The 22,107-nt window shown below is 38.3% G+C and overlaps 2 protein-coding genes across 2 annotated transcripts in view; one reads left to right on the top strand and one right to left on the bottom strand.

Moving 5' to 3' along the window:
- The window catches only part of LOC149049776 (uncharacterized), a 180,470-nt gene that overhangs the window by 111,012 nt on the left and 47,351 nt on the right, over nt 1–22,107 (top strand). The gene's annotated exons all lie outside the window — the stretch shown is intronic.
- Nucleotides 1–22,107, bottom strand: part of LOC113670765 (anoctamin-5-like) — a 97,354-nt gene that overhangs the window by 12,694 nt on the left and 62,553 nt on the right. The window lies entirely within an intron of this gene.

Genomic DNA, 22,107 nt, shown 5'->3' on the forward strand with positions numbered 1-22,107 from the left:
AAACAGTTCCCTCTGACTTTCAGGAGTGTTTTCTTGACATGAAAAAATCTCCTTGAAACATAGGAGTACTTTCGCTGATTGGTTAGAGAATATGATGGAAAAACTAAATCCTCTTAACTAATTTTATGCATAGAAATGTGTGACAGCTGAGAAAGAAAATTGCCTGTCACATCTTTAGATTTAAGGGGTTCAAACGGAGGTGGTGCTGCCTTATGGCACTTATCTTACGTTCTCCTGAGAGCAAAAATGCTGGGTTCCATCACTTTTGTAAAGGGTAGTAAATCAAAAGGGAAATATGAGTTAAATCCTCTTTTTCAACTCTCGTGCAGCAAAACATAGCTTCGCATCAATACCATGAGAAACATTGGTCAACCTCGATGTCTTTGATAAGGCTCTGAAACTAATATTTTTACATCTGGAACAAACATCCACGCTTGGACAATGAGATGTTTAGGTTTTATCTGACGTTACTGTTTTGATATTATGACTAGGGGTGTGTGTAGTGTTTTTGATCCTGGCGGCGGGAAACTTGGCAAATCTTGTCAATCTGCACGTGGCTGATGTTGGGAAAACCGGCGAATTGCGTATTTGGCTCGTGATTTGTTTTGCTGTTCTGCTGCCATACTCGTGGCTGGGAACGCCCAAGCACTTCTGAGGGATCGCTGTCAGTGCTAGTGAAGCAACAGCTATGGCTTGTTTGATGATCTGCGTGTGCATCGCATTGGATATGCCGTCTAATTTGAATACTGTTGAACAACCTAGTGTAAGCTTCGAGAGTTTCTTTTCAGGTGTGTTTTCCTAAGTGGACTTATTATCATATATAATTATATATGCTACTCATATAGAATTATACGATAAGCTGAATTATACAAGCATTTTATTGGTACTACTTATGTTCTGTTGGAAGACAAACGCGTAGATGGCGTCATTATTAACAACCTTTCGTCATCTCTACAATTAGAAAATCGATTCTACGTTGCTGTGGGTCTGTACAATAATAGATCACAGAAGACATCAAAATGTGGTAAAAACATCAGTGACACAACCGGCTGCGCTTCATGTGCTCTTTTGTTTTTTCTTACCACGTTTTGACTGCATCTGTGATCCATTTCTGAACAGAGGCTGCCAATGGTCTCGGTGTGGCCAAGTCGACTTACAAGATTATCCAGTGTAATAAAAAAATGACATGACTTTTTTACTAGAATGTGCCGCGAAATGTTAACATTTTAATCGTCAGTAAGAGCTTTCCACTGCGTGGCTAAAATTTCGCAGGAAAAATGAGGATGGTAGGTTATATCTAAAGTGAACCTTATATTCATTCCTCAATGCTGCTGAGTTCTTCTAATTTCTCCTTTTCTTTTAGCTTTCGGAACTATATTATTTTCATTTGGAAGCGTTTCAACCTTTCCAACGATTTAGACAGACATGAAAAAATGCTCCAAGTTTCCAATTTCTGTGTTCTGGGCGTAGGTTGGTGTCGTAAGCATGTATCTGCCTGTGTCAATCCTCGGTTTGTGGCTTACGGCAAGAACATCACATCGAACATTCTCGAGAGCGTGAAATACGAAGGACATAACGCGGCTGCTGTTATGTTAGACATAGTGCTTGTACTGATCACACTTCACCTGCTGTTAAGCTTTGTTATTGTGATAAACCCAGTATCGCAGTCTTTTGAGGATTTTTTGAGCATACCTCAAGGTTGGTTTAAATACACCCAGGGTTAATCTCATTAATTCAGCGGGAAGCAAGGGTTGCGATGGACGTCTACCTATTCCGTAAAAAAAACATAGAATCTAATATTTTACAGGGAATGTGATCAAGATAGCTCTAGGGTCCACAGCTACGCTTATATATCTAGGGGCGAAATACGAGCCCTTTTTTTTTCTTGCTTCTTTCGTGTAAAACTGTTTTCCTTATTGGCGTCTTGCTTTCATAAAACCCCCCATCCACACAGCGTTTTAATGTTAGACACTTACGCTACCTTAAGTCATTTTTCGGACTTCTTTTCCAACAGGATTTGGTGTCAAACGGTGCCTCCTTCGCACCGCCATTATGTGTTTTATTCTTGGCATTGGCGAACTCATCCCAAAGTTTGGTCCCATTCTGTCTCTTATTGGAGGATCCACATTAACTGCATTGACCTTTGTATTTCCCTGTTTGTTTTATTTGAGAATTGAACGTAATATTCCTCTTCATATCAAGGTTTTCTCGTATGAACTCATAGCTGTTGGAATTTTTGGTGGTGTGGCGTCCACCTACTCCGCAATAAATGACATTCGAAAAGTATTCAGTTAAACCTTCAAAATAATAAAAATATCGGACTTATTCAATGGCTAAGGTGGGGGAGGGGGTGGAGGCGAGGGCAGAATTAGTCTCGTACACAGACCTCCCACGGCCAAGCGACAGAAATTGATCCTTCATTTTGATCAAACTAGTAGAATCAGGGTACGAATTGTTTGATCCAGTGATAGTTCGTATTATTACTTAATGCATGAAATATGTTTGTGTTAGTTTATTATAAAGAGCTGTAATCTGGCCCTCGTGTATGATTCACCGAGTGCCTAAGGAAAACGGTTATAAACAGCTCCCCGTCCATGAATAAAAGTACATGGATCGTAACATGCAGGGCTGATGGTTGTCTTATTCTTCTAAAAAGATCTGAACATGTTGACGTATTTGGTAAGTTTGACACCACAGGCAGCCCAGGCTCAATCTGAGAAGTTTGAAAAATTTAGATATTACATGATATGACCAAACTGTTACACGAAACATGAAAAGAAACATGAACTGTATGTGAAATTCACCTTTAAGCCTAAATAATTTAAAAAGAGCTAGATTTGCAATGGAAAGTTCACCTACGGCAAAGCATCAGGAAATAAGTATGTATTTAAAAAAAAAACTCCCCACATTAGTTTTGGGCGGTCTGTGAGATCTGGTTTGTTAAATGCGGCAACATAGAAAAATCTGTGTTGGTGAGAAATTTATGTATTGAAACGCAACGTACCAGGCTTTAGCTTCTTGTGGGCATGCGCACTCTTTTCACTCCCTCGGAAATACACCCTTTACCAAAATCTATTTCTGAATGAATGGTATTCCTCAGCTTCAGTCGTATTACCATTCACAATTTCTTTGTGAATTAAACATTTTTCATCCTACGTGTTTCATTTGAATTTTCTTGATAAAGATCTCTAGTTTTTAAATAACCAACAATGACAATAACGTCATGTTTAGACAGGCAGTGAACATATTGAACGAAAAAGAGATGAAAAAGCACAAATATTTGCTATAAGTAGAGACAAGAAGTCGAATGAACAGTTCAGTTTTTTAAAGAAAGATGAATTCATGAAAAGTTTGGAAGTTTCAAAACAATTTCAGTTCCCCGGGATATTAATTATGTATCGTCCACCACATGATTATCGGTAATTATGCATGCAAATCCACGTGCAGTTTATTGCAAACGTATTCAAATAATAAGGTTATTTTAGCAATTCTCTCTTTAACGGTGCAATATTGTGGCTTACAAGACACCAGAGACTCGATGGGGTAGTTCAGGTAAATAATTGAATCCATTCATTAGTGAATTGCAATAAGTACATTTAATAGTTCAAAACAATTAGTAAAAAATATATAGTTACAGCCAGTTATAGTTTTTTCAGTGATCAAGTCGTAGTAAGTGTTACCACACCATATGTTTTTGACTTTATGTTGTTGTTAGGCTTTAAAAAAATTAATGTGCTCCATAATACTTACTGAATCGCAGGTCTTTGCGTAATGTCACACAGACTGCTTCAAAAGCTTTCAAATGCTTTTCTTTGAGCTTGTTTCAGAACGGGCACGACTGACAATGGACTTCAGCAACAAATTTCACTGTCATCGTTATATTCTTATGATCCCCATTCGTTAGCAGTTACTTGGCTGTCAGTTTTCTACATTTCTATCTTTATACTCTGTTGGCGATGACTGACCCCCCTCCCCCCTCCGTTTTTACCGACCACCGTGTAATTCCCTCAGATTATCCCCCCCCCCACCCTCTCGGCGATAAATAGTCATTTTCATATTTGCATGAGTCCCCCTCTTTAAAAGTTAATTTGCTGTCAATTTTCAACAGTTCTATTTCCATACTCTGTTGGCGACGACTGATCCCCTCTCCGTTTCCGCTGAACACCGCGTGATCGCCCCAAATCCTCTGCTCCCCCGGCGATAAATAGTCGTTTTCATATTCGCATGAGTCCCCCTCAATAAAAGTTAATCGGTTGTCAATTTTCTACAGTTCTATTTATATACTCTGTTGGCGACGACTGATCCCCCCTCCGTTTCCGCTGAGCCCTACGTGTTCCCCGTAAATGCTCTGCCCCCCCCCCCCTCTCCCCCTTGACCCCCCCAGTGATAAATAGTAATTTTCATATTCGCATGAGTCCTCCTCATTAAACGTTAATCGGCTGTCAATTTTCTACAGTTCTATTTTTATATTCTGTTGGGGACGACTGATTCCTCATCCTTTTCCCCTAGGAACCATCAGATAAGGACTAGTCCCTTAGTATACGCCTATTGTTGCTTTTCAAGATTGCGTTATATTCAGCTCTTGAAATTGTTCCAAGCTCGGCTTATTTTATTTCCCCTCTGACCACAAGACTGAAAATGCTTTCCGCACAGATTTTTTATGCCATGCCTGCTTGCCTCGATCCCAAGCGCTGATATTGTCTATTGTGCTTTCAGGTGATTCTCCCGTCATGTCTGTGCTCACAAAGAAAACCATGTTGGTTTTCATTTGTTTATCAGGTAAGCGATGACGTTTGCTTCTCGTAAATATTATTGGGGAATAATTTAGCTCTCTCTGCCAAATATACTTAGTAATTATCAGTCATCCGTACGTAGTTCTGTTTCTAATTTTGGAAATACTTATCTCGTATGCAAATTTAACTGAACAGCTGTTCAAACCGTAAGAGGCAATTATTTGGCATCAAATACCTCAATTGATTGTCCACAACCCTGTAAATGCGAGTTTGGTTCTACAAATTCAACGGAAGCTACATGCAGTGGAAAACAACTTAAATCATTTCCGTGGAAACTGCCAGCTACAACGACAATCTTGTGCGTATATTACAAAGTTATTCATCTAAGTCAAATAAATTCAAATAAGACACAAATAAAACAACAAACAAACAAACAAGGACAAGAACAAGCGAACTAACAAGAGAAGACACAATACATGATGTATCAAGTAAAAAATACTTAAAAACAGTTAAACAGCTAATCAACCAGCTGCCAAATAAACCAAGAAGCAATGATGAAAAGATGAATAGATTATTTTTATGGATTAATTAAGAGAAAAGCGTCTATCACCATAATAGAGGAAATTCTTCTCTTTATCCACTCTTATATCTATGAAATTAATTTTTCAGTCTTTTTGTAAATGCTAATCACCTGAGGAAAAAAAAACCCAGAGTTGATCGCGGGTATTTTGCCTCGTACACGTCAGTTGAAAATGCCATTGCATTTTACAGAGACCTGAGTGACAACCATTTGGAGGAGCTACCATCTGACTTGCTTGCCAACCTCGGCAATCTTCAAGAATTGTACGTTAAATTACGTTTCCCAACGTCATGACAGTTGCGATTTAATAAAAAATGTTGTCGTGGTTATGTAAGGAAAAAGAAACATATCATACCATTTATTCATAATATGTCACGATCGATATGATGTGGTCAAAAAAAGTAGGTGTGGTCCTGACAGACTTCTTTTTGGTTTATATTGACGTTGAACCCATAGAGAAAAGGGAACTTCGGACTGGAGGGAAAAGTTCAGGGAGCCTAAGGTCATGATTTTATCATTAGATCATTGATTTTCTTGTGATAAGCTAACAGCTAATCTTCTTGACTGTTCTGGCTAAATAGGAGATTAAACAAAAACAAGCTGAAAGACCTTCCTCCAACCCTATTTGAGCGCAATCCGCATTTGAAGATCCTGTGAGTGAAATTTACTATACCTACCTTTCTGTCATCGGGTCTGCTCCTATAGCAGCCCCTAGTTTAGCAGAAAAAAAAGTGACTATGTGGAAATTTACTCTCTGTTGATTCATTTATGAACTGTATCATATGAAGTCATATTTGGTGGATGGATTTTGCCACCGTTCTGTTAAAAATTATAATAATTTGACTTGATTATGTCGAAAGATCCGACAACAGCACTAATGTTTCGCCTTCCATGCGTTTGTACCCGAGTCAAAGTAAGCAGTTGAATGCCACAGCACAGTCCTCACTATACACTCCTCACTGTACACTTCACACCCTGCATATAGCTGCGTTAATCAATAAACGAACAGTATCAACGCCTTTGTTGCCTCTGACGGGCCAGACTAATTCATTTATACTAAACTGAAACACGTCTTTTGCGTATCAAAATCATCTGCTCTAATCATTTAATTACCCTTTTATTTTCGTGAATGTCTCATAAACAATGCGGAAACTGTAGATGATAAACAAAACTTTTTCATTCTTACGTTGGGTCGGCCTGAGGGCCACTTTGGACAACAAGTAATCGCCTTAACTGAATTACAAAAACAAACATGCTAACGAAAAGGCCAATGATTTTCTGTGACCTGGCTATATATTCATAAATCTTGACCAAACCCTAATTTACGAAAGACCGACAGTAATTTAACTGTTTGTCCTCCATGCGTTTCCATACCCGAGTCAAGCTAACAATGTCACAGAACAGTCCTCAACTTCAACCTGCATTCAGAAGCGTTAATTCACATACAGACGGGAAAAAACGCCTTGGTTGAAAGCGACGGACCAGACCAGGTCATTAATGCTGAACTGTAACATGACCGTTGTATATCAAAACCGTCTGCCCCGATCATTGAAATATTCTTTATTCTTGTGGTAATCTCATGAGAGCTCTTAAAATCTTATGAAAGCTCTTAAAATGATATTTATTCATTCTTACGGTTAGTCGGCCTGAGGTCATTATAGACAAGATGTAAACGCCTTTTACTTGAATAAAATAACAACCATCGTAATAAGTTTCTAAACAGACTCAAAGTGGGATTATTGCTTTGAAATACTAGTCCCGACACTTTTTATCTGCTTCGCTTTAGCCACCACCTAGCTTGTTTCCAAAGTCAGGAAGACTCGTATATCTTTACATACAGTTACATTAATATATCTGTTTTTCTAAAAGAAAAATTATGCTGAATATAGAACAGGATGAGATAGAAGGAGGCTCCTGCAGAGGCTTGAAATATCAAATAATTGAAGTTATTTTTTTACATTGCTAAACGAAATGAAATATAAAATTATGCATTATATGATAAAAGACTTTATCATTTTTGCGTCTTCGTGCTTAATGTTTTGGCTTCGTAAACGTTATTAACTTCAGAAGTGTAAAATATCTAATATGAGATGGTTATGTAGATACGGAACTGACTAGCCGTACTTACTTACTCATACTGAACTGAACATTAAAAATGCTTCTAATGAATTAAAACCATTTGGCCAGATTATTCGATCATCCATCATGCTGATGGAGGTATGTTAAAAAAAAAAACAACAAAAAACATGCTATGACTAGCAGGTCCGGACTCACGAAGGGTTTCTTACTTAGTTAGAAGCTACTATAGGTTGCTGAAAAGACTCACTTAAACAATATATGCATTTAAGTTTATTTCGTTCCCGTGGTTATTTTTCTGTATTTTACAGACAATTGATCAACAATAGTCTGGGTAACCTGCCGTCTAGCCTGTTTTCTAATCTCGGAAATCTCACAGAACTGTACGTAGAGATATATATGTATCATAATGTCTTTGTTTTTTCCCTAATATATATATATATATATATATATATATATATAACATATATATAATATATATATATATATATACATTGATATTAATATCCGTTCTGTCATCTGAGCAAAGGGAAAACGATTAGACAACAGTTTGGTTGGGGGAGGTACTCAAGACAGAGTCCAGGTGTTCCCTATGTTTTTTCTTTACATTGACAAGAGCTTTCAATAAACGCAATCCCAAACAGGGAAAGATGACAAAGAGTTCTGGAAGAGACCTTCAGCATGTAATGATTGAAATGGTTTTAACAATGCTGCACTTCTCTATTATATGAAAAATTGTATTTAATGAGAACGGTAGATAGGGTAGGTCTGGATAAAAGGCTGGAAAGAAAATATTTTTTCTCTTCTCTAGTCTTAATTTAATTGTCTTGGTGATCTCAGCCCACCACACGAGAGCAGTAAAATATACGCACCCAGTTTTAATATGAAGCTATTTTTTGTTCTCTTAAATTTAAGTAATGTTCGTGGAAACAAGCTCGTGGAGTTACCACTGGAAATTTTTGATGATCTCACCAGATTGAAGAAGTTGTAAGTTAATCAGCAATTAATCATCGTTATCTAAATTCATAAATGTGTGTATAAGCTGGAGATCCTCGACGAACTAAACCAACAATCAACTGGACACGGAAAACGCAAAACTAGGGAAGAGAAAAGTGGAACGGAAAACGTAGAACGTGGAAAAGGGAAGAGAAAATTTAGAACGGGGAACGGAGAACTTTAGTAAGGACATTAATATACGACCATTCATTTGGAATGGCAGTATTCGGAGTCGTGGGGAAATCGCGTGTTATATACCAACTAATTTTGACCTTCTCATTCATTTTGCCGAATGTTTTTAACTTCAAAGACAACATGAAACGCTATTTTGCTCAACTAATAGAAATAAAATTATGTTTTAATGTTCACAGAGTGTTGTGGAACAACACATTCAAGACTTTGCCGCCAAAGATATTTCATCACCTAACCAGATTAGAGGAACTGTAAGGCGTCTAAATCAAAAGCATATAACCTAGAATACTGGCTTTTTTTGCTTCTGCATTAGTTAAACGCGGATAGATGGCGAAATACGCTATCCATAATGATCTTCATAAAGAATTTTTGGCAGTACTAGATATGGACCATGCACCCTCAGAAGGATCAGAATATATTTTCATAATCATTACTTTTGCGATATTCAGTGCACCACCCTCGTTATAGGAAATGTTTCAAGTGAGACGTCATCTCTCACGAAAGATCGAAAGTAATTTAAGCGCTTATCCTCCATGCGTTTCTACCCGAGTCAAGCTAGCAACGTCACAGAACAGTCCTCAACTTCAACCTCCACATAGAGGTGTTAATAAAAAACGCCCTGGTCGGAAGTGACGGACCAGACCAGGTCATTAATGCTGAACTGTAACATGACCGTTGTATATTAAAACCGTCTGCCTCGATCATTGAAATATTCTTTATTCTTATTTTAGTCTCATGAGAGCTCTTAAAATCCCATTAAAGGTCTTAAAATAATTTTTATTCATTCTTACGGTTACGGAAATTAATCAGAATTTATTATGGATTTTCCCGCTGTTGTTAATGGATTTGTTTTTTACAGAGACCTGAGTGACAACCACTTGGAGGAGCTACCATCTGACTTGCTTGCCAACCTCAATATTCTCCAAGAACTGTATGTGAAAATGTATTTCTCACTGAACTTAATTAAAGTTGTCGTTAATGTTTCGTTTGCTATACACGGATCTGGAAAAATAGGATAGCAGGGAGAATTTGTGGCATTTATTCACATATTTCAAGATTGATGTGAAGTAAGGGCAAGTAAGGGTGGTCCTCATAGTCCTAATGCTGGTTACTGACTTCGACACCTGACGTGGTATGAACTTGAGACTAAAAGGAAAAGTTCTATGTTCATAACTTGGGAGCATCTAGTCATGACCTCTCTGTTAAAACACTAAATTACTTGTGATAAGCTAACAGCTACTCTGTTAACTGTTCCTGCTAAATAGGAGATTGAACGAGAACAGGCTAAGATACCTTCCTCCGAACGTATTTGATCGAAATCCTCAGCTGAAGATCCTGTAAGTTGATCTGCCTCTGTAAGATCGTCATCAGCTGCGCCGAAACAAATTGAGACATCTGAGAAATCCAATTGAACTCATTATTTGTAAAATATCTTATACGAGGTGGTTATGTCTATAAGAATCTCCAACCATTGGAACGCAAAGAAGAACAATAGATATAGATAATATTTTGTTTTTCTATCCTTAGACGCAAATAGCTTGCAATTTCACAGCACTCTTCTCTGTATAGATATCATATCTAATCCTGCGTATCAAAAGGCCAATTGACAGATGTACAGGACAAGACACCCTGTTCGGAACTGACTAGACGTACTTACTTACTCATACTAAACTGAAAATTAAAAATGTTTTTAATGAATTAAAACCGTTTGGCTAGATAATTCAATCATCCATTATTCTGATGGAAGTATCTTTAAAAAAAAAGGAAAATAAAACATGCTATGACTAGCAGGTTCGGACTCATGAAGGGTGCCTTACTTAGTTAGAAGCTACTGTAGATTACTAAAAAGACTCACTTAAAGAATATATGCATTTAAGTTTATTTCATTCCCGTTGTTATTTTTCTGTATTTTACAGACAATTGATCAACAATAGTCTGGGTAACCTGCCGTCTGGCCTGTTTTCTAATCTCGGAAATCTCACAGAACTGTACGTAGAGATATATATGTATCGTAGTCTCTTTTTTCCCTAACTCAATTCATATCACGCTATATATATACATTGATACTGATATCTGTTCCGTCATCTGAGCAAAGGAAAAAGGATCAGATAACAGTTTGGTTGGGGGCGGTACTCAAGACGGAGTCCAAGTTTTCTCTATGATTTTTCTTTACATTGACAAGAGCTTTCAATAAACGCAATCGAGAGCAGGGAAAGATGACAAAGGGTTCTGGAAGGGACCTTCAGCATGTAATGATTGAAATGGTTTAAAATATACGCACCCAGTTTTAATATGAAGCTATTTTTTGTTTCTCTTAAATGTAAGTAATGTACGTGGAAACAAGCTTGTGAAGTTGTCACTGGGAATTTTAGATGCTCTCAACAGATTGAAGAAGTTGTAAGTTAATCAAAAATCAATCATCGTTATCTAAGTTCATAAATGTGAGTGAAAGCTCAAGATCATCGACGAAGCAAACCAACAATGAACTGGAAAAGGAAAACGCAAAACTAAGGAAGGGGAACGAGGAACAGAAAACGTAGAACGTGGAAAAGGGAATAGTATAGTTAGAACGGGGAATGGAGAACTTTAGTGAGGACTTTAAAATACAACCATTCATTTGGAATAGCAGCAATCGGAGTCGCGGGGAAATCGCGTGTTATATGCCAACTAACTTTGACCTTCTCATTCAATTTTGCCGAATGTTTTTAACTTCAAAGACAACATGAAACGCTATTTTGCTCAACTAGTAGAAATAAAATTATGTTTTAATGTTCACAGAGTGTTGCGGAACAACACAATCAATACTTTGCCGCAAAAGATATTTCATCACCTAACCAGATTAGAGGAACTGTAAGCGACGTCTAAATCAAAATCATATAACCTAGTCTGGGTCTTGCGAATATGTCTGTTATAGAAGTTGCAAGATGATATTTGTAAATGTAAATGTAAACTACTAGCTTCTTTGCTTCTGCATTAATTAAACGCGGAAAGATGGCGAAATACGCTATGCATACTGATCTTCATAAACTATCTTTGGCGCTACTGGATACGGACCATGCACCCTCGGAAGGATCAGAATATATTTTCATAATCGTTACTTTTGCGATATTCAGTGCACCACCCTCGTTATAGGAAATATTTCAAGTGAGACGTCATCTCTCACGAAAGATCGAAAGTAATTTAAGCGCTTATTCTCCATGCGTTTCTACCCGAGTCAAGCTAGCAAAGTCACAGAACAGTCCTCAACTTCAATCTCCATTTAGAAGTGTTAATAAAAAACGCCCTGGTTGGAAGTGACGGACCAGACCGGGTCATTAATGCTGAACTGTAACATGACAGTTGTATATCAAAACCGTCTGCCCCGATCATTGAAATATTCTTTACTCTTATTGTAGTCTCATGAAAACTCTTAATATCCCATTAAAGCTCTTAAAATAGAGTTTATTCATTCTTACGGTTAGTCGGCCTGGGGTCATTATCGACAAATTGTAAACGCCTTATACTTGAATTTAAAAAGGAAAAACAGCCATCGTAATAAGTTTCTAAACAGGCTCAAAGTGGGATTATTGCTTTGAAATACTAGTCCCGACACCTTTTATCCGCTTCTTTTTAGCCACCCCCCGGCTTGTTTCCAAAGTCAGGAAGACCAATAGATCTTTAAGTACAGTTATATTATTATATATGCTGTCTAAAAGCAAAAGTATGCCTGAATATACAACAGGATGAGATGGAACGAGGCTCCTAGAGAGGCTTGAAATATCAAATAATTGAATTAATCTTTTTTACATTGCTAAACGATTAATTATATACAATTAGTGAATGATCAACTGGCAACCAACTGAGAAGACGGCGAGTGACAAAAAAATTACCTTCTCTCCCATCCTTTGAAAAGAAAATTAAAAATTGTGCATTATACGATAAAAGACTTTATCCATATTTGCGTCTGCGTGCTAAATGTTTTGGCTTCGTAAACGTTAATTAATTCAGAAATTTGTCAGAGTTTTTCATAGGTTTTTATTGTGAATGGATTCGTTTTTTACAGAGACCTGAGTGACAACCATTTGGAGGAGCTACCATCTGACTTGCTTGCCAACCTCAGCATTCTCCAAGAACTGTGCGTGAAACTGTATTTCTCAATGAACTTTATTGAAGTTGTCGTTAATGTTTCGTTTGCTATACAGGAGACAGGAAAAATAGGATAGCAGGGAGAATTTGTGGCATTCATTGACATATTTCAAGATTGACATGATATAAGGGCAAGTAAGGGTGGTCCTCCTAGTCCTAATGCTGGTTACTGACTTCGACACCTGACGTGGAATGAACATATTATTAAAGGGAAAAATTCAGAGTTCATCCCTCGGGAGCATCTGGACATGACCTCTCTGTTAAAACACTGAATTATTTGTGATAAGCTAACAGCTACTCTGTAAATTGTTTCTGCTAAATAGGAGATTGAACGAGAACAGGCTGCGATACCTTCCTCTGAACGTATTTGATCGAAATCCTCAGCTGAAGATCCTGTAATTTAATCTGCCTCTGTAAGATCGTCATCAGCTGTGCCGAAACAAAGTGAGACATCTGAGAAATCTTACTGAACTCATTATTTGTCAAGTATCTTATGCGACGGTTATGTAGATACGAATCTCGAACCATTGGAACGCATAGAAGAATAAAAGCTATAGATAATCTTTTGTTTCTATCCTTAGAAGCAAATAGCTTTCAATTTCACATTCCTCCGTACAGATATACTTAATCCTGCGCATTGAAAGGTCCATTGACAGATGGACAGGACAAGACACCATGTTCAGAACTGACTAGCCATACGTACTTACTCATGCTAAACTGAGAAATGTTTCTAATGAATTAAAACCATTTGGCCAGATTATTCCGTCATCCATTTTTCTGGTGGAGGTATGGAGAAAAAAAAGTAAAATAAAACATGCTATGCCTAGCGGGTTCGGACTCATAAAGGGTGCCTTACACGGCAAAAAAACATGCGTTCACTGTTAATTTTCCGAAATGGTGAATGACTGAGAAATTCAACATTAAACTGACGTTTTCCGATATCGGAAAACGTGCGGCAAATTCATTGTTCACCCTCAGTAAAACTCAGGAAAAACACGAAGTTCATCGCAAGTTATCCAGCACCAGGAAAATACCAATGAATAGCCTGTTCACCTGAACGTTTTTCTATAGTTTTCCCGTGCGCGCGAACAAGGCATTTTCCAAGCGTTTTCCCACAGAATAACTAACGGTGAATGCCATGAAAACATGATGTTTGTCGATTGTTTTCCTGCTCCACGAAAACGCTATTGTATAGCTTGTTTTCCTGAACATTTTACTCAAGTTTTCCCGAGCGTGCGATCGCTGCATTTTCCGAGCGTTTTCCTCGCAGAATTACCAATGGTAAATGCCATGAAAACATGATGTTTGTCGATTGTTTTCCTGCTCCACGAAAACGCTAGTGTTTAGCTTGTTTTCCTGAACGTTATTCTATAATTTTCCCAAGCGCGCGAACGTTGCATTTGTCGAGCGTTTTCCTGCAGAATTGCAAACGATAAATGCCAAAAAAACAAGAAAATCGTCGATTGTTTTCCTACTCCACGAAAACGCCACTGATAGCTTGTTTTCCAGAACGTTTTTCTATAGTTTTCCCGAGCGCGCGATTGCTGCATTTTCCAAGCGTATTCCCAGATAATTACTAATAGCATGAAAACATGATCTTTGTCGATTTTTTTCCTGCTCCATGGAAACGCTAATGTATGGCTTGTTCAAACGAAAGTTTTTCTCTACTTTTCCCGAGTACGCGAACGATACTGTTCTCACAGAATTACTAACGACCGTGATTAAGAAATGAAGATGTGCTGTTCGTCTCTTGTTTCCCTGCTCTATGGAAACACTTGTGAACAGCTTGCATTGTTTTCCTGTAGCTTTTTGTAGTTTAATTAAGCCTATTGAGTCATTTGAGTGGATTGGATCATTTCAGGCAGTTGGGTCACTTGCACTGATTGGGTCATTTTCGCTGATGGCCACATGTTAGGTTCTGCTGTTTCAGAAAGTAAATGTTATTTGAAATTATTGGGTCATCTGAAACAGTTAGGTCACTGGAACCAATTTGGTCCTTTGAGGCAATTCTGTCATTTGGGCCAGTTGGATCATTTGAGGCAGTTGGCTTTAATTGGCTGATTGGGTCATTAGAGGCAGTTGGGTCACTAGAACTGGTTGAGTAATTTGAGGCAATTCAGTCATCTGAACCAGTTGGTTCATTTAAGGCAGTTGGCTATTATTGACTGATCGGGTCATTTAAGGCAATTCAATCATTTGAGCTGGTTGGGTAGTTGAAGGCAATTCAGTCATTTGAGCTGCTTGGGTCATTTAAGGCAATTTAGTTATTTGAGCTGGTTGAGTCATTTGAGGCAATTCAGACATTTGAGCTGGTTGGGTCACTTGAGGCAATTCAGTCATTTGAGCCAGTTGGGTCATTTGAGGCAATTGTGGTATTTGAGCTGGTTGGATCATCTGGGGCAATTCAGTGATTTGAGCTGCTTGGATCATTTGAGGCAATTCGGCCATTTTAGCTGGTTGAGTCATTTGAGGCAATTCAGTCATTTGAGCTGCTTGGGTCATTTTAGGCAATTTTGTCATTTGAGCTGGTTGAGTCACTTGAGGCGATTCAGTCATTTGAGCCAATTGGGTCATTTGAGGCAGTTGTGGCATTTGAGCTAGTTGGATCATTTGAGGCAATTTGGTCATTTGAGCTGGCTGGATCATATGAGGCAATTCAGACATTTGAGCTGGTTGAGTCATTTGAGGCAATTCAGTCATTTGAGCTGGTTGGGTCATTTGAGGCAATTCAGTCACTGGAGCTGGTTGGATCATTTGAGGCAATTGTGGCATTTGAGCTGGTTGGATCATTTGGGGCAATTCAGTCATTTGAGCTGCCTGGATCATTTGAGGCAATTCAGTCACTTTAGCTGGTTAAGTCATTTGAGGCAATTCAGTCATTTGAGCTGCTTGGGTCATTTAAGGCAATTTAGTCATTTGAGCTGGTTGAGTCACTTGAGACGATTCAGTCATTAGAGCCAATTGGGTCATTTGAGGCAATTGTGGCATTTGAGCTAGTTGGGTCATTTTAGGCAATTCGGTCATTTGAGCTGGCTGGATCTTTGAGGCAATTCAGTAATTTGAGCTGGTTGGGTCATTTGAGGCAATTCAGTCACTGGAGCTGGTTGGATCATTTGAGACAAAAGTGGCATTTGAGCTGGTTGGGTCATTTGGGGCAATTCAGTCATTTAAGCTGGTTGAATCATATGAGGCAATTCAGTCATTTGAGCTGCTTGGGTCATTTGAGGCAATTCAGTCATTTTAGCTGGTTGAGTCATTTGAGGCAATTCAGTCATTTGAGCCAGTTGGGTCATTTGAGGCAATTTAGTCATTTGTGCTGGTTGAGTCTTTTGAGGCAATTCAGACATTTGGGCTGGTTGGGTCATTTGAGGCAATTCAGTCATTTGAGCTGCTTGGGTCATTTGAGGCAATTCAGTCACTGGAGCTGGTTGGATCATTTGAGGCAATTGTGGCATTTGAGCTGGTTGGATCATTTGGGGCAATTCAGTCATTTGAGCTGCTTGGATAAATTGAGGCAATTCAGTCATTTTAGCTGGTTAAGTCATTTGAGGCAATTCAGTCATTTGAGCCAGTTGGGTCATTTGAGGCAATTGTAGCATTTGAGCTGGTTGGATCATTTGAGGCAATTCAGTCATTTGAGCTGGTCGAGTTATTTTTAGGCAATTCAGTCATTTGAGCCAGTTGGGTCATTTGAGGCAATTCAGTCATTTGAGCTGGTTGGGTCATTTGAGGCAATTCAGTCATTTGAGCTGCTTGGGTCATTTGAGGCAATTCAGTCACTGGAGCTGGTTGGATCATTTGAGGCAATTGTGGCATTTGAGCTGGTTGGATCATTTGGGGCAATTCAGTCATTTGAGCTGCTTGGATAAATTGAGGCAATTCAGTCATTTTAGCTGGTTAAGTCATTTGAGGCAATTCAGTCATTTGAGCTGCTTGGGTCATTTAAGGCAATTTAGACATTTGAGCTGGTTGAGTCACTTGAGGCGATTCAGTCATTTGAGCCAATTAGGTCATTTGAGGCAATTGTGGCATTTGAGCTAGTTGGATCATTTGAGGCAATTTGGTCATTTGAGCTGGCTGGATCATTTAAGGCAATTCAGTAATTTGAGCTGGTTGGGTCATTTGAGGCAATTCAGTCACTGGAGCTGGTTGGATCATTTAAGACAATTGTGGCATTTGAGCTGGTTGGGTTATTTGGGGCAATTTAATCATTTAAGCTGGTTGAATCATTTGAGGCAATTCAGTCATTTGAGCCGCTTGGATTATTTGAGGTAATTCAGTCAATTTAGCTGGTTGAGTCATTTGAGGCAATTCAGTCATTTGAGCCAGTTGGGTCATTTCAGGCAACTGAGGTATTTGAGGCGGCTGGATCATTTGAGGCAATTCAGTCATTTGAGCTGCTTAGGTCATTTCAGGCAATTTAGTCATTTGAGCAGCTTGGGTCATTTGAGGCAATTTAGTCATTTGTGCTGGTTGAGTCTTTTGAGGCAATTCAGACATTTGAGCTCGTTGGGTCATTTGAGGCAATTCAGGCATTTGAGTCAGTTGGGTCATTTGAGGCAATTGTAGCATTTGAGCTGGTTGGATCATTTGAGGCAATTCAGTCATTTAAGCTGGTCGAGTTATTTGAGGCAATTCAGTCATTTGAGCCAGTTGGGTCATTTGAGGCAATTCAGTCATTTGAGCTGGTTGGGTCATTTGAGGCAATTCAGTCATTTGAGCTGCTTGGGTCATTTGAGGCAATTTAGTCATTTGAACTGATTGAGTTATTTGAGGTAATTCAGACATTTGAGCTGGTTGGATCATTTGAGGCAATTGTGGCATTTGAGCTGGTTTGATCATTTAAGGCAATTCAGTCATTTGAGCTGGTTGAGTCATTTGAGGCAATTCAGCCATTTGAGCCAGTTGGGTCATTTGAGGCAATTCAGTCATTTGAGCTGGTTGGATCATTTGAGGCAATTCAGTCATTTGGGCCAGTTGGGTCACTTGAGGCAATTCGGTCATTTGAGCTGGTTGGACCATTTGAGGCAATTTAGTCATTTGAACTGGTTGAGTCATTTGAGGTAATTCAGACATTTGAGTTGGTTGGATCATTTGAGGCAATTCAGTCATTTAAGCTGGTCGAGTTATTTGAGGCAATTCAGTTATTTGAGCCAGTTGGGTCATTTGAGGCAATTCAGTCATTGGAGCTGGTTGGATCATTTGAGGCAATTCAGAGATTTGAGCTGGTTGGGTCATTTGAGGCAATTGAGGTATTTGAGGCGGCTGGATCATTTGAGGCAATTTAGTCATTTGAGCTGCTTGGGTCATTTGAGGCAATTCAGTCATATGAGCTGCCTTGGTCATATGAGGCATTAGACTGAATTGTTTGACAAGTGTATTTGATTAATGAGTTGGAAATACACAGAAATTTTGAGTTTGAGTTAAAAAATTCTAGTTTTAGTTGGAAATTTGGAGTCTGAGTTAGAATTGTACTGTACTGTAGTTTACTGAAAAGACTCACTTAAAGAATATATGCATTTAAGTTTATTTCATTCCCGTTGTTATTTTTCTGTATTTTACAGACAATTGATCAACAATAATCTGGTTAACCTGCCGTCTGGCCTGTTTTCTAATCTCGGAAATCTCACAGAACTGTACGTAGAGATATATATGTATCATAGTCTCTTTTTTTCCCTAACTCAATTCATATCACGTTATATATATATATATACATTTGATACTGATATCTGTTCCGTCATCTGAGCAAAGGAAAAAGGATTAGATAACAGTTTGGTTGGGGGCGGTACTCAAGACGGAGTCCAAGTTTTCTCTATGATTTTTCTTTACATTGACAAGAGCTTTCAATAAACGCAATCCAGAACAGGGAAAGATGACGAAGGGTTCTGGGAGGGACCTTCAGCATGTAATGATTGAAATGGTTTTAACAATGCTGCACTTCTCTGTTGCATGAGAAATTTTATTTGATGAGAATGGTAGATATGATATATAACCTAGACTGGAGCTTGCAAATATGTCTGTTATAGAAGTTGTGAGATGATATATGTAAATGTAAATGTAAACTACTGGCTTCTTTGCTCCTGCATTAATTAAACGCAGATAGATGGTGAAGTACGTTATCCATAATGATCTTCATAAACAGTTTTTAGCGCTATCGGATATGGACCATGCACCCTCGGAAGGATCAGAGTATATTTTCGCAATCGTTACTTTCGTTATAGGAAATGTTTCAAGTGAGACGTCATCTCTCACGAAAGATCGAAAGTAATTTAAGCGCTTATTCTCCATGCGTTTCTACCCGAGTCAAGCTAGCAACGTCACAGAACAGTCCTCAACTTCAATCTCCATTTAGAGGTGTTAATAAAAAACGCCCTGGTTGGAAGTGAAGGACCAGACCAGGTCATTAGTGCTGAACTGTTACATGACCGTTGTTTATATTATCAAAACCGTCTGCCCCGATCATTGAAATATTCTTTACACTTATTGTAGTCTCATGAAAGCTCTTAACATCTTATTAAAGCTCTTAACATCTTATTAAAGCTCTTAAAATAGTGTTTATTCATTCTTACGATTAGTCGGCCTGGGGTCATTATAGACAAGTGATAAACGCCTTATACTTGAATTTAAAAAAAAAACAGCCATCGTAATAAGTTTCTAAACAGGCTCAAAGTGGGATTATTGCTTTGAAATACTAGTCCCGACACTTTTTATCCGCTTCGTTTTAGCCACCATCCGGCTTGTTTCCAAAGTCAGGAAGACTCATAGATATTTACGTACAGTTATACTATTATATCTGTTTTTCTAAAAGCAAAAGTATGCCTGAATGCAGAACAGGATGAGATGGAAGGACTCCTGGAGAGGCTTTAAATATCAATAATCGAAGTTATCTTTTCACATTGCGTGCTTAATTTTTTGGCTTCGTAAACATTAATTACTTCAGAAACTAATCAGGGTTTATTAGGGGTTTTTCCCGCTGTTGTAAATGGATTCGTTTTTTTACAGAGACCTGACTGACAACCATTTGGAGGAGCTACCATCTGACTTTCTTGCCAACCTCAACATTCTCCAAGAACTGTATGTGAAACTGAACTTTATTAAAGTTGTCGTTAATGTTTCGTTTCCTATACAGGAAACAGGAAAAATAGGATAAAAGTGGAAATTTGTGGCATTTATTTACATATTTCAAGAATGATACGATGTAAGGGCAAGTAAGGGTGGTCCACACGGTCTTAATGCTGGTTACTGACTTCAACACCTGACGTGGAGTGAACTTCAGACTAAAGGGAAAAGTTCAGAGTTCATCACTCTGGAGCGTCTGGTCATGAACTCTCTATTGAATCACTGATTTATTTGTGATAAGCTAACAGCTCTTCTGTTTGACTGTTCCTGCTAAATAGGAGATTGAACAAGAACAGGCTGCGAGACCTTCCTCCGAACGCATTTGATCGAAATCCTCAGCTGAAGATCCTGTAAGTTGATCTGTCTCTGTAAGATCGTCATCAGCTGTGTCGAAACAAATTGAGACATCTGAAAAATCCAATTGAACTCATTATTTGTAAATACCTCATACGAGATGGTTATGTCTATACGAATCTCGAACCGTAGGAACGCAGAGAAGGAAAACAGCTGTAGATAATCTTTTGTTTTTCTATCCTTAGAAACAAGAAGCTCATTCCTCTTTATAGATATTATACTTAATCCTGTGTATTGAAAGGCTTATTGATAGACGGACAGGACAGGACACCCTTTTTGGAACTGACTAGCCGTACTTACTTACTTACTTACTTATACTAAACTGAAAAATTTTCCTAATGAATCAAATACGTTTGGTCAGATTATTCAATCATCTATTATTCTGATGGAGGTATGTAAAAAAAATATATAAATAAATAAAAACATGGTATGACTGACAAGCTCGGACCCATGAAGAGTGCTTTACGTTTGGTTGGAGGCGGTACTCAAGACAGAGTTCGAGTTTTGCCTTATGATTTTACATTGACGAGGGCTTGCAATAGACGCAACCCAGAGCAGGGAAAGATGAGAAAGGGTTCTGGGAGGGACCTTAGGCATGTAATGATTGAAAGGGCTTTAACAATGCTGCACTATTCTATTGCATTAGAAGTTGTGTTTAATGAGAATGGTAGATATGATTGAGATGATAGGGTAAGTCTGGAAAAAAAGCCGGAAAGAAAAATGATTTTTCTCTTCCCTACGCTTAATTTAATCTTCTTGGTGATCTCAGCCCTCCACATGAACGCAGTAAAATATATACACCCAGTTTTAATATGAAGCTATTTTCTGTTCTCTTAAATGAAAGTAATGTTCGTGGAAACAAGCTAGTGGAGTTATCATTGGGGATTTTTGATGCTCTCACCGAATTAAAGAAGTTGTAAGTTAATTAACAATAAATCAGCGTTATCTAAATTCATAAATGTGTGTGAAAGCTCAAGATCCTCGACGAACTAAACTAACAATGAACTGGAAACGGGAAACGGAAACTAGGGAAGGGGAACGAAGAACGGAAAACGTAGAGCGGGGAAAGGGGAAGAAAAGTATAGAACAGGGAACGGGGAACTGAGAACGGAGTACGTTAGTGAGGACTTTAATATCCAACCATACCTTTGGAATAGCAGCACTCGGAGTCGTGGATAAATCGCGTTATACGCCAACTAATTTTGAATTAGTTGGCAGATTGAATTTCTCTTTCAAGTTTGCCAAAAGTTTTTAACTGCAAAGACAGCGTCAAACTTTATGTCGCTTAACTAATAGAAACCAAATTATGTTCACAGAGTGTTGTGGGACAACTCAATCAAGTCTTTGCCGCAAAAGATATTTCATCATCTGACAGGATTAGAAGAACTGTAAGCGACGTTTAAATCAGAAGCATATAACTTAGACTACTGGCTTCTTTGCTTCTGGATTAATTTATAGTAAACGCTGATAGATGGCGAAATATGCCATCCATGATAATATTCATAAATTGTTTTCGACGCTCTTGGATATGGACCGTGCACCCTCAGAAGGATCAGGATATATTTTCATAATCGGTACTGTTCTATATTCAGTGCACCACCTTCGTAATAAGAAATTCGGCATTAATAAGAAACAAAAAGTTTAATTAATGTTTAAAGGGAACCTTTTGTTCCGAGTTCCGTTTAGCAAGTGAACACGTTGGTCCCAGATGAGTAATTTAGGAACAAGTGTTCCCATGAACGTATTCCTTTGCCCTGATTTTGGAACATTTGTTATTGAGAACGCGTTCCCTTGTATCTATAAGAGTTCCTTTTTACGTATTCGAGGGACAGTTATTCGTTGTCTTTGTTCCGAATTGGGTTTAGTGGAACACTTGATTCCTTTCTGAGTATATAAGGAACAAGTCTTCCTTATATACTCATACTACACGAT

This window comes from Pocillopora damicornis, chromosome 2 (genome assembly GCF_964200805.1).
Source record: "Pocillopora damicornis chromosome 2, jaPocDami1.2, whole genome shotgun sequence".
Lineage (NCBI taxonomy): Eukaryota > Metazoa > Cnidaria > Anthozoa > Scleractinia > Pocilloporidae > Pocillopora > Pocillopora damicornis.